Source organism: Schistocerca serialis, chromosome 5, assembly GCF_023864345.2.
Source record: "Schistocerca serialis cubense isolate TAMUIC-IGC-003099 chromosome 5, iqSchSeri2.2, whole genome shotgun sequence".
NCBI classification, from domain to species: Eukaryota; Metazoa; Arthropoda; class Insecta; order Orthoptera; family Acrididae; genus Schistocerca; species Schistocerca serialis.
Window position 1 is genome coordinate 646,109,950 of NC_064642.1, and position 12,959 is coordinate 646,122,908.

Sequence of the window (12,959 nt, forward strand, 5' to 3'; positions counted from 1 at the left end):
CGATGTGTGATGTTACATCAGTAGTTGTGTCCTAGCATTTTCGGACCCATGTTTTGCAGATTCGAAGATTGTAAAAGTGAATTGTCGAAACCGGTCATCTATATGAAAAATTTTTTCTAGCGCTCTAGGCAGTTGAAAATTTGTTCAGTGTTCGTAATACTACAGACCGCCCCTACGTTAACGATGTTAGAAGTGTGTAGTTGGAGGGAGTAACTGAGCTACCTGATGGTGACTGTAGATGCGGAGCTCTGCGGCAGTTTTCTTCCTGACGTCACCCACGCCTTCAGTCATACGGCGCGGAATGTACCGGGTGATCAAAAAGTCAGTATAAATTTGAAAACCGAATAAATCACGGAATAATGTAGATAGAGAGGTACAAATTGACACACATGCTTGGAATGACATGGAGTTTTATTAGAACCAAAAAAATAGCAAAGTTCAAAAAATGTCCGACAGATAGCAATAACTAGCATAATGAAGTAAGTCAAAGCAAAGATGATGTTCTTTACAGGAAATGCTCACTATGTCCACCATCACTCCTCAACAATAGCTGTAGTCGAGGAATAATGTTGTGAACAGCACTGTAAAGCATGTACGGAGTTATGGTGAGGCATTGAGGCATTGGCGTCGGATGTTGTCTTCCAGCATCCCTAGAGATGTCGGTCGATCACGATACACTTGCGACTTCAGGTAACCCCAAAACCAATAATCGTACGGACTGAGGTCTGGGGACCTGGGAGGCCAAGCATGACGAAAGTGGCGGCTGAGCACACGATCATCACCAAACGGCGCGCGCAAGAGATCTTTCACGCGTCTAGCAATATGGGGTGGGGCGCCATCCTGCATAAACATCGTACGTTCCAGAAGGTGTTTATCAGCCAGGCTTGGGATGATGCGATTCTGTAACATATCGGCGTACCTCTCAACCATCACGGTTGCAATGGCGTTTTGCTGTCCACCGCCATCTGTCGGACATTTTGTGAACTTAGTTTTTTTTTTTTTTCTAATAAAACCCCATGTCATTCCAAGCATGTGTGTCACTTATTACCTATCTCCATTATTCCGTGGTTTATTAAGTTTTCAAATTTATACTGACTTTTCTCTGGGAAAAACAGCCTTAAGCTTCCATCTGGCCTTCCCAAGTAAGAGAGCCTACTGTTGCGGCCCTGGGAGCCCTGCTTTCGTACATGTGTGGCGTGGCTCACGTAGAATACGCTCTCAGCTGCGTGGCCGCCACTTCGGCGCACTGCCTAGGTTGCCTGCCAGCCGCGTCTCGGCGTCACGGGCGCCCCTGAGCCAGTGTCAAGAACAATCCGGAGTGACGGCGATGTCCTTGAAATATTTCCCGCATTCGGCGTCAGCGGCTCCGTCTGGTCGGTAATTCCCCGGCGGGCGCAGTCTGCGGCCTTTCCCCGTTTGTCTCCGCTGTGAGGTTATTAAAGCGCCGGCCGCCGCCACCGCCGCCTGCGCCAGTTAACTTTCTCCCCGCGCGGCGCGCTGCTATCGACCGGAGCGCTTCCTTTAGCATACCACATCTGCAACTGCCCGCCATAACTCTCGGACCGTGCGGGCGCACTGCGGACCCTTATAACGCACGGCCGCGCCTATCCCCGACGCGAGTACAGCAATCGATACCCACCGCTCTTCCGATACGGTCTGTACTCTTCCACATATCACTTAGCGCCTACTTCTCTGCCCCGTCTCCGGCCATCCTGATTTAGGTTTTCCGTGATTTCCCTAAATTGTTTCAGGCAAATTCCGGGATGGTTCCTTTGAAAGGGCACGGCCGATTTCCTTCCCAATCCTTGCCTAACCCGAGCTTGCGCTCCGTCTCTAATGACCTCGTTGTCGACGGGACGTTAAACACTAACCACCACCACCACCACCTACTTCTCTGCATCGTGGTCTCATTAACCAAAAAAAAGTCGCCACTTTCTTTTTTTGGATCACCTATCTTCTGACTGGTTTGATGCGGCGCACCACGCATTTCTCTCCTGAGCCAACTTACACCCTCAGCCATTGGTACATCGATTACAACCTCTAAAGCTTTTAATCTTTACAGCTCCCTCTAACGCCAGGGAAGTTATTCTGCGATGTCTTAACAAATGTTCTACCATCCTCTCCCTCCCTCTCGTCAGTGTTTTCCATGCTTTCCTTTCCTCTCAGATTCTGTGCAGAACTTCCTCATTCCTGATCTTATCTGTCCACCTAATTTTCAACATACACTCCTGGCCAATAAAAGTGCTACACCAAGAAGAAATGCAGACGATAAACGGGTATTCATTGGAGAAATATATTATACTTGAACTGACATGTGAATACATTTTCACGCAATTTGGGTGCACAGATACTGAGAAATCAGTACCTAGAACAACCACCTCTGGGCGTAATAAAGGCCTTGATATGAATGAGCATTGAGTTAGACAAGCTTGGATGGCGTGTACAGATACAGCAACCCACGCAGCTTCAACACGATACCACAATTCATCAAGAGTACTGACTGGCGTATTGTGAGGAGCCAGTTGCTCGGCCACGACTGACCAGATGTTTTCAATTGGTGAAGGATCTGGAGGATGTGCCAGGACAGCAGTCGAACATTTTCTGTATCCAGAAAGGCCAGTACAGGACCTGCAACATGCGGTCGTGCATTATCCTGCTGAAATGTAGGGTTTCGTAGGGATCGATTGAAGGGTACAGCCACGGGTCGTAACACATCTGAAATGTAACGTCCAGTGTTGAAAATGCCGTCAATGCGAACTAAAGGTGACCGAGACGTGGAACCAATGGCACCCCATACTATCACGCCAGGTGATACTCCAGTATGATGATGACGGATACATGCTTCCAATGTGCGTTCACTGCGATGTCACCAAACACGTATGCGACCATCATGATGCTGTAAACAAAACCTGGATTCATCCGAATAAATGACGTTTTGCCATTCGTGCACCAAGGTTCGTCGTTGAGAACACCATCGCAGGCGCTCCTGTCTGTGATGCAGCGTCTAGAGCGTCTAGGGTAACCGCAGTCATGCATGGTCTCCGAGCTGATAGTCCATGCTGCTGCAAAAGTCGTCGAAGATGGTTGTTGTCTTGCAAAAGTCCCCATCTGTTGACTCAGGGATCTAGACGTGGCTGCACGATCTGTTACTGCCTTGCCGATAAGATGCCTGTCACCTCGACTGCTGGTGATACGAGGCCGTTGGGATCCAGTACGGCGTTCCGTATTACCCTCCTGATCCCACCGATTCCGTATTATACTAACAGTCACTGGATCTCGACCAACGCGAGCAGCAATGTCGCGATACGATAAATTGCAATTGCGATAGGCGACCTTTATCAAAGTCGGAAACGTGATGGTACGCATCACAACAACGTTTCACCAGGTAATGCCGGTCAACTGCTGTCTGTGTATGAGAAATCGGTTGGTTCAAAATGATTCAAATGGCTCTGAGTACTATGGGACTTAACTTCTAAGGTCATAAATCCCCTAGAACTTAGAACTACTTAAACTTAACTAACCTAAGGACATCACACACGTCCATGCCCGAGGCAGGATTCGAACCTGCGACCGTAGCGGTCGCGCGGTTCCAGACTGTAGCGCCTAGAACCGCTCGGCCACCCCGGCCGGCAAACCGGTTGGAAACTTTCCTCATGTCAGCACATTGTAGGTGTCGCCACCGGCGCCAACCTTGTGTGAATGCTCGGAAAAGCTAATGACTGCATATCACAACATCTTCTTCCTGTCGGTTAAATTTCGCGTCTGTAGCACGTCATCTTCGTGGTGTAGCAATTTTAATGGGCAGTAGTGTAAAACAAACATCATCATTCTTCTTCATGTCTACGCGTTTGCAGCCCACTGCCTCTATCCAAGTAGTAGCGTGTATCATGGCTGTGTGTAATGTACTGTAACTACGTCGGAATTTGTGAAACAGCTTGCTGTAATCGAGTTTCGAATTCGATGCGTTCTTCCACGCATTGAGCACCATCTCCTTCGGTGTGACAATGCCAGACGACGCATGATCGCTGCGACACCTCTAGCAGTCCGATGCTTCCGGCTCACTATCATCGATCAACCTGCATACTTGGTCTCTTCCGATTTTCATGTGTTTCCAGAACTTAACAACCAGTTCCGAGAATTTCACTTTGGTAGTGATGAATCGGTGGAAGCATGGGTGTGATTGTGCCACCGTCAACACGGTCAAATACTGTAAAATGACAGAGCAGCAAACTGGTCTCTTATGGGGAGAAATGTGTTTGTCACCAGGATAACTATGTTGAGCACGGGCTTGTACACAGAACAAATGTCAGAGAATATTTATACATGGATTGGGAGGGTGGGGAACGAGGTTGTGAGAAACGGCCTATAGAGCCTCTTCAGAAACGTGAGAACCTACATGATTTTGATGTGATGAACGGGTGTGTGAAAATTGGTGTCCATCTTTAATGGAAATTGTATACAAGGCGCTAGTGTGGCAAATTTTACAGTATTTTTCCGGTGTTTGTTTTCATTCACCTATAGGGGTTGTCAATGCTCACACATATTATTCATGAGCCAAATCTGTCTCTGCATTTGTGTCATTCTCAAGAGGCCATACCACTTTTGGCCAATGGCTGCGACAATATGTAGTGGGAGCGCGCCTCAACTCTCATATAGCCGAGACAGCGTAAGAATGTCCAAATGTGTGTGAAATCATCAGTCCCTAAGCTTACACACTACTTAAGATAAATTATCCTAAGGACAAATACACACACCCATGCCCGAGGAAGGACTCGAACCTCCTCCGGGACCAGCCGCACAATCCATGACTGCAGCCCCATAGACCGCTCGGCTAATCCCGCGCGGCACAGCGTAAGAAGTCCCCTGACAGTTTGCAGTGCAGTAGCCAGCTTTCTACTGCGAAGCTCCAACTGTTTCGGGCGAAGACAGTAGCCGTATATAGAGCTGCGACAACACAGTCACATTGCCGTACAGACGTTTACGAAATCGCGTTACGTTACTGGTTGAGGGCCGGCCGCGGTGGTCTCGCGGTTCTAGGCGCTCAGTCCGGAACCGCGAGACTGCTACGGTCGCAGGTTCGAATCCTGCCTCGGGCATGGATGTGTGTGATGTCCTTAGGTTAATTAGGTTTAAGTAGTTCTAAGTTCTAGGGGACTGATGACCACTGATATTAAGTCCCATAGTGCTCAGAGCCATTTGAACCATTTTGAAGTGGTTGAGGTAGGAGCGCGGAGCTGCAACCAAGCCAACTGCAGCTGTCAGGAACTCATGCCGATTCAGCTATAGTACATACGTGCTCAAGTCATAGCAACAATGAGTTTTATTGCAGTTTTCAGTCTATCAGCTGCACTGACACAGAGATCCCCCAGTAGACACTAATAGCAAATCTATGGCAGTGAGCAAGTTTTTTGGATTTTCCAGCCGATGATGCATACTTCACTATGGTGTTATGTAGCAAGAATGGTTACTGACCTAGAATATATTATCTAAGAACTTGATACTTGGTTACTACATAGTCACCTCAATATAAGTCACATAACATGTTGGCAAAGCAGATAAACTCCATGGAACTCTTCATGATATACATATGCGTAAATAAGTTTGTGTGCGTTGCCATCCTCCACAGCAAGCGCAGAAATGTTTGTTTTGTAACGAATACCGCCTTTCGTTGCTGCACTGTATTTTTTTCTCCCAGACACTTTTTTTTTTTTGTTTAACACATCGTCAGTGGGATTTAGAATGACACAGTTTAGTTTCCATATGTGTTATCTGTGGATTAAAAAACTGTTCACTGATCGTTTTTTATGGAAGGAGGTGATTACTCTTCGCGTTTGTGGTTGGCACCTGCATTTCCTCTCATCTCTTCACATGCTGGAGATCGCACTACAACTTCATTTACGATACGCAAGCACGTTTTTATGTTCCGCACTTTTTTCTTCACACTTTTCACATTAAAAATAAGGGCAAACAATACGAAAAGTGCGAAGAAAGAAGTGCAGAACATAAAAAATTTATTATGTTTCCTAACTAAAGTTGTAGTGCGACCTCCAGCATGTGACCAGAAGACAGGAAATGCCAACCAAAAACGCGAAGAACTGTAAGTAGTCACTTACTTTCATAAAAACGAGTAGTGAACTGTTTTAAAATCTACAAATAACACCTATCAAAACTAAACTACTGAGCAAGGTGACGCAGATGTTAACTGGTTAGCATACTGAACTCGCATTCGGGAGGACGACGGTTCAAACCTACGTCCGGCCATGCAGATTTAGGTTTTCCACAATGTCCCTAAATCGCTTCAGGCAAATGCCGGGACGGTTCTTTTGAAAGGACACGGCGGACGTCCTTCCCCAAGTGCAGGAAAACTCCTCATAAAAGCACACTCTACGAAAATAATACGATAAACATGTAATCTGAAAGGTCATCAAATATTTCGTTTTCATCATCTGCAAACAGGTCAAGGAAAAGTTAATCATTTGTTCCAGATGTCACTCCTATTCACTACATCTTCTGCACACAAAATCAAGACAAAACACACAAAACGCACGAAACAGCGAGAACTTGACCGTCAGCTACTGCATGCGAAACGTGATACGATAATAAAGGTTTCAAAAATGACTAAATTTTCTGTAGATATCATCACCGCCGTACAGCAAACACTATGAAGCCTGCAGACTTGACGGACGTTTGTGGGAGCCGTAAATACAAATTTGACATCCCGGAAAATAACGTCCCCCGCACATTCCCATTTCCCGAAAGTGCAATAATATTACGTCAGCTAATATCATATATCCCGCAGTGAGAGTCAATCTGGCAAGGCGCCAGAGAACCTCTACACCCGTCTCCTACTCACTTCACCATCCGAATTTCTTTGTTTGTTCAAAAATGGTTCAAATGGCTCTTAGCACTATGGGACTTAACGTCTGAGGTCATCAGTACCCTAGACTTATAACTACTTAAACCTAACTAACCTAACGATATCACACAGATCCATGCCCGAAGTAGGATTCGAACCTGCGAACGTAGCAGAAGCGCGGTTCCGGACTGAAGCGCCTAGAACCGCTCTGCCACAGCGGCCGGGATTTGTTTGTTATTTCTGTAAATTACACTTTCCGGCAGAAACTGCTTCGAAGTGATCTCCTTTGTAGCTATATTACACTCAATCAGTACTGTTTTGAGAAATATGGTTCGCTTCGTTTAGTTATCTACTGATATTCTGTGTGAGTGTTCAGCTGTGACGTTGCTTCTTTTCATGCTTTTCGATAGCAACTACATTTAAGCGGACTGTGTTAGTAGTATCGTAACAAATAACAAATACCTTTGCGAGTTTCAGACTAAAAACAATCTTGGTTGCGAAGTTACACAACATGAATGACGCGTTTCACCCATTTGGTGCATTATCATATTGTATAAAAGTAGCTGGACATACGTATATGACCAAACCGTTATAAAGCGGCATAAAATAGAAAATGGACGCAACAGTAACTGGATATATAATACATCGGTCATGAAACATATAAAATGCAACATATCCAGATACTGTTGCGTCAATTTTCCATTGTATATGGCTTTATGACTTATGGGTTACATATTCAGCTATTTTTACGCAATCTGACGACGCCCCAGGGTGAATAACGTCACTGATATTAAATAATTTCAAGACCGAGGCTTTTTTTATTCTGAAATAATTCGTAAGTGGTCGCACTCTGTCACAATGTAATGCAAAAATTTTTCCCTATCTGTCTACCTCGACAACATAGCATAAGGGCAGTAGCTCACGTGATTCAGCAGTAAGATCGTTAGAGGTATGGGACACACGGAGCCCCATCTGCCTGCCCATCCCCCTCCGCATACTGAAAGCCGAATCTCCATAACAGGAGAGTGGAAGGGGCGGCCTCAGGGGATTGGCCGATGTCACCGAGATTTGCCACCAGGTGGAAGAGAGAAACGCGCTGACGGGCCTCAAGATATGCTGTGGGCACGGCAGGGAGTCCCAAGAGGATCGCAGGGAAGAACAGGAATTTACTCTCATCCGGACTTTTTCACATACAGACAGGCTTCCAACCTTTATGTTTCACGTTTTGTTCTCGTTTGAAGTTGTGATACAGCAAGAAGTAAGACAGCAAATTGATGCACAGTACCGATTATATACTGTAATTGTTAACTTCCTGGTAGAATGTGTAAATTGTGCATGTGTGACATACCCGAAGAAGAAGTGGATTTCGTGGAGAAATAGTGAACTAGGGATTTTAGAGCTTTGCTTTGTCATTTGTTTCCAATGCATCAGCATGGAAGCACGTATGAAGAATAACAGTTTTATTTGTAAGTACTGAAGTTAAACAGAATGAAACTGACACTGATAGAAATGGAAGGTGTCAAACCAAGAGTAGGGGGTCAGTATCAATACGACCTCGGATAACGATCTGATCTCAAGGCCACGATGTAACCTGTTATACTGCATATGCCTCTGGAGCAACTGCCTGAGGTATATCCAAGTAACGTGATACAAATCGGCCAAATTTGTGATTTATTTTTTTTTGAGTAATGAATCTACACAGAGTACGCGAAAGAACTTGCCCCCCTTCTAACAGCCGTGTACCGCAAGTCTCTAGAGGAACGGAGGGTTCCAAATGATTGGAAAAGAGCACAGATAGTCCCAGTCTTCAAGAAGGGTCGTCGAGCAGATACGCAAAACTATAGACCTATATCTCTGACGTCGATCTGTTGTAGAATTTTAGAACATGTTTTTTGCTCGAGTATCATGTCGTTTTTGGAAACCCAGAATCTACTATGTAGGAATCAACATGGATTCCGGAAACAGCGATCGTGTGAGACCCAACTCGCTTTATTTGTTCATGAGACCCAGAAAATATTAGATACAGGCTCCCAGGTAGATGCTATTTTACTTGACTTCCGGAAGGCGTTCGATACAGTTCCGCACTGTCGCCTGATAAACAAAGTAAGAGCCTACGGAATATCAGACCAGCTGTGTGGCTAGATTGAAGAGTTTTTAGCAAACAGAACACAGCATGTTGTTATGAATGGAGAGACGTCTACAGACGTTAAAGGAACCTCTGGCGTGCCACAGGGCAGTGTTATGGGACCATTGCTTTTCACAATATATATAAATGACCTAGTAGATAGTGTCGGAAGTTCCATGCGGCATTTCGCGGATGATGGTGTAGTATACAGAGAAGTTGCAGCATTAGAAAATTGTAGCGAAATGCAGGAAGATCTGCAGCGGATAGGCACTTGGTGCAGGGAGTGGCAACTGACCCTTAACATAGACAAATGTAATGTATTGCGAATACATAGAAAGAAGGATCCTTTATTGTATGATTATATGATAGCAGAACAAACACTGGTAGCAGTTACTTCTGTAAAATATCTGGGAGTATGCGTGCGGAACGATTTGAAGTGGAATGATCATATAAAATTAATTGTTGGTAAGGCGGGTACCAGGTTGAGATTCATTGGGAGAGTGCTTAGAAAATGTAGTCCATCAACAAAGGAGGTGGCTTACAAAACACTCGTTCGACCTATACTTGAGTATTGCTCATCAGTGTGGGATCCGTACCAGATCGGTCTGACGGAGGAGATAGAGAAGATCCAAAGAAGAGCGGCGCGTTTCGTCACAGGGTTATTTGGTAACCGTGATAGCGTTACGGAGATGTTTAATAAACTCAAGTGGCAGACTCTGCAAGAGAGGCGCTCTGCATCGCGGTGTAGCTTGTTCGCCAGGTTTCGAGAGGGTGCGTTTCTGGATGAGGTATCGAATATATTGCTTCCCCCTACTTATACCTCCCGAGGAGATCACGAATGTAAAACTAGAGAGATTAGAGCGCGCACGGAGGCTTTCAGACAGTCGTTCTTCCCGCGAACCATACGCGACTGGAACAGGAAAGGGAGGTAATGACAGTGGCACGTAAAGTGCCCTCCGCCACACAGTTGGGTGGCTTGCGGAGTGTAAATGTAGATGTAGATTGCTTTGATACTGCCCGTCGTGAACTCCTCTGCCACGCCAACCTTTTCGTCTGAAAGTAGTAACTGCAAACTATGCCCTCAATTATTTGCTGGCTACATCTTCGTCATTCCCTACAGTTTTTACCCTCCACAGCTCTCTCTAGAATTCCCTGACGTCTTAATACACTCCTGGAAATTGAAATAAGAACACCGTGAATTCATTGTCCCAGGAAGGGGAAACTTTATTGACACATTCCTGGGGTCAGATACATCACATGATCACACTGACAGATCCACAGGCACATAGACACAGGCAACAGAGCATGCACAATGTCGGCACTAGTACAGTGTATATCCACCTTTCGCAGCAATGCAGGCTGCTATTCTCCCATGGAGACGATCGTAGAGATGCTGGATGTAGTCCTGTGGAACGGCTTGCCATGCCATTTCCACCTGGCGCCTCAGTTGGACCAGCGTTCGTGCTGGACGTGCAGACCGCGTGAGACGACGCTTCATCCAGTCCCAAACATGCTCAATGGGGGACAGATCCGGAGATCTTGCTGGTCAGGGTACTTGACTTACACCTTCTCGAGCACGTTGGGTGACACGGGATACATGCGGACGTGCATTGTCCTGTCGGAACAGCAAGTTCCCTTGCCGGTCTAGGAATGGTAGAACGATGGGTTCGATGACGGTTTGGATGTACCGTACACTATTCAGTGTCCCCTCGACGATCACCAGTGGTGTACGGCCAGTGTAGGAGATCGCTCCCCATACCATGATGCCGGGTGTTGGCCCTGTGTGCCTCGGTCGTATGCAGTCATGATTGTGGCGCTCACCTGCACGGCGCCAAACACGCATACGACCATCATTGGCACCAAGGCAGAAGCGACTCTCATCGCTGAAGACGACACGTCTCTATTCGTCCCTCCATTCCCGCCTGTCGCGACATCACTGGAGGCGGGCTGCACTATATTGGGGCGTGAGCGGAAGACGGCCTAACGGTGTGCGGGACCGTAGCCCAGATTCATGGAGACGGTTGCGAATGGTCCTCGCCGATACCCCAGGAGCAACAGTGTCCCTAATTTGCTGGGACGTGGCGGTGCGGTCCCCTACGGCACTGCGTAGGATCCTACGGTCTTGGCGTGCATCCGTGCGTCGCTGCGGTCCGGTCCCAGGTCGACGGGCACGTGCACTTTCCGCCGACCACTGGCGACAACATCGATGTACTGTAGAGACCTCACGCCTCACGTGTTGAGCAATTCGGCGGTACGTCCACCCGGCCTCCCGCATGCCCACTATACGCCCTCGCTCAAAGTCCGTCAACTGCACATACGGTTCACGTCCACGCTGTCGCGGCATGCTACCAGTGTTAAAGACTGCGATGGAGCTCCGTATGCCACGGCAAACTGGCTGACACTGACGGCGGCGGTGCACAAATGTTGCGCAGCTAGCGCCATTCGACGGCCAACACCGCGGTTCCTGGTGTGTCCGCCGTGCCGTGCGTGTGATCATTGCTTGTACAGCCCTCTCGCAGTGCCCGGAGCAAGTATGGTGGGTCTGACACACCGGTGTCAATGTGTTCTTTTTTCCATTTCCAGGAGTGTAGATGCCCCACCAGGGTAAAATGGAGGTCACCCATACGCTGTACCATAAAGAGCTCACTTTCTAGGTCACCCAGTGACGTAGGTCATCAAAAATTTCGGAAAATTAAGTTCCATGCCTCCTCCACCTTTTCTTATATTCAAATTGTGTGAGCCTCGTCATTCGAGGTCTGAACACCATAATGGAAGGATTATTGTCTGCTGACTTCACTACTTCATCCCTCAAAGCTACCCATTCTTCTTATACAGTATTTCTTTCTCCCATTCCTGTCACCGAGCGAGGTGGCGCAGTGGTTCGACACTGGACTCGCATTCGGGAGGACGACGGTTCAATCCCGCGTCCGGCCATCCTGATTTAGGTTTTCCCTGATTTCCCTAAGTCGCTCCAGGCAAATGCCGGAATGGTTCCTTTCAAAGGGCACGGCCGAATTCCCTACCTGTCCTTCCCTAATCCGATGAGACCGATGACCTCGCTGTCTGGTCTTCTCCAAAACAACCAAACAACCTACCCATTCCTGTCAACTGTTCTCTTATGCTCTCCCTGAAACTCTGTACTACCTCTGGTTTAGTCAGTTTATCCAGGTCCCATCTCCTTAAATTCTCATCTTTTTGCATTTTTTTCAGTTTTAATCTACAGTTCATAACCAATATTTTGTAGTCAGAGTCCACATCTGCCCCTGGAAATGTCTTACAATTTAAACCTGGTTTCTGAATCTCTGTCTTACCATTATGTAATCTATCTGATACCTTCTACTATCTCCAGGTTTCCTCCATGCATATAACCTCCTTTCATGATTCTTGAACCAAGTGTTAGCTATGATTAAGTTATGCGCTGTGCAAAATTCTATCAGGCGGCTTCCTTTTTCATTTCTTACTCTCAGTCCATATTCACATACTACGTATCATTCTCTCCCTATTCCTACTATCGAATTCCAGTCATCCATGACTATTAAATTTTCGTCTCCTTTCACTATCTGAATAATTTCTTTTATCTCATCATACATTTCATCAATTTCCTCGTCATCAAAATGGTTCAAATGGCTCTGAGCACTATGGGACTTAACTTGTACTATTGTAGTACGCATGGGCTTCGTGTCTATCTTGGCAACAATAACGCGTTCACTATGCTGTTTGTAGTAGCTTACCCGCACGCCTATTTTTTTTATTCATTATTAAACCTACTCCTGCATTACCCCTATCTGATATTTTACTTATAACCCTGTATTCACCTGACCAAAAGTCTTGTTCCTATTGCTTCCGAACTTCACTAATTCACACTATATCTAACTTTAATCTATCCATTTCCCTTTTTAAATTTTCTAACCTACCTCCCGATTAAGGGATCAGACATTCCACGTTCCGAACTGTAGAACCCCAGTTTTCTTTCTCCTG

The 12,959-nt window shown here is 46.4% G+C and overlaps 1 protein-coding gene across 1 annotated transcript in view; it reads left to right on the plus strand.

Moving 5' to 3' along the window:
- LOC126481362 (glutamate receptor 1-like) overlaps window positions 1-12,959 on the plus strand; it is a 1,387,178-nt gene that overhangs the window by 179,387 nt on the left and 1,194,832 nt on the right. The window lies entirely within an intron of this gene.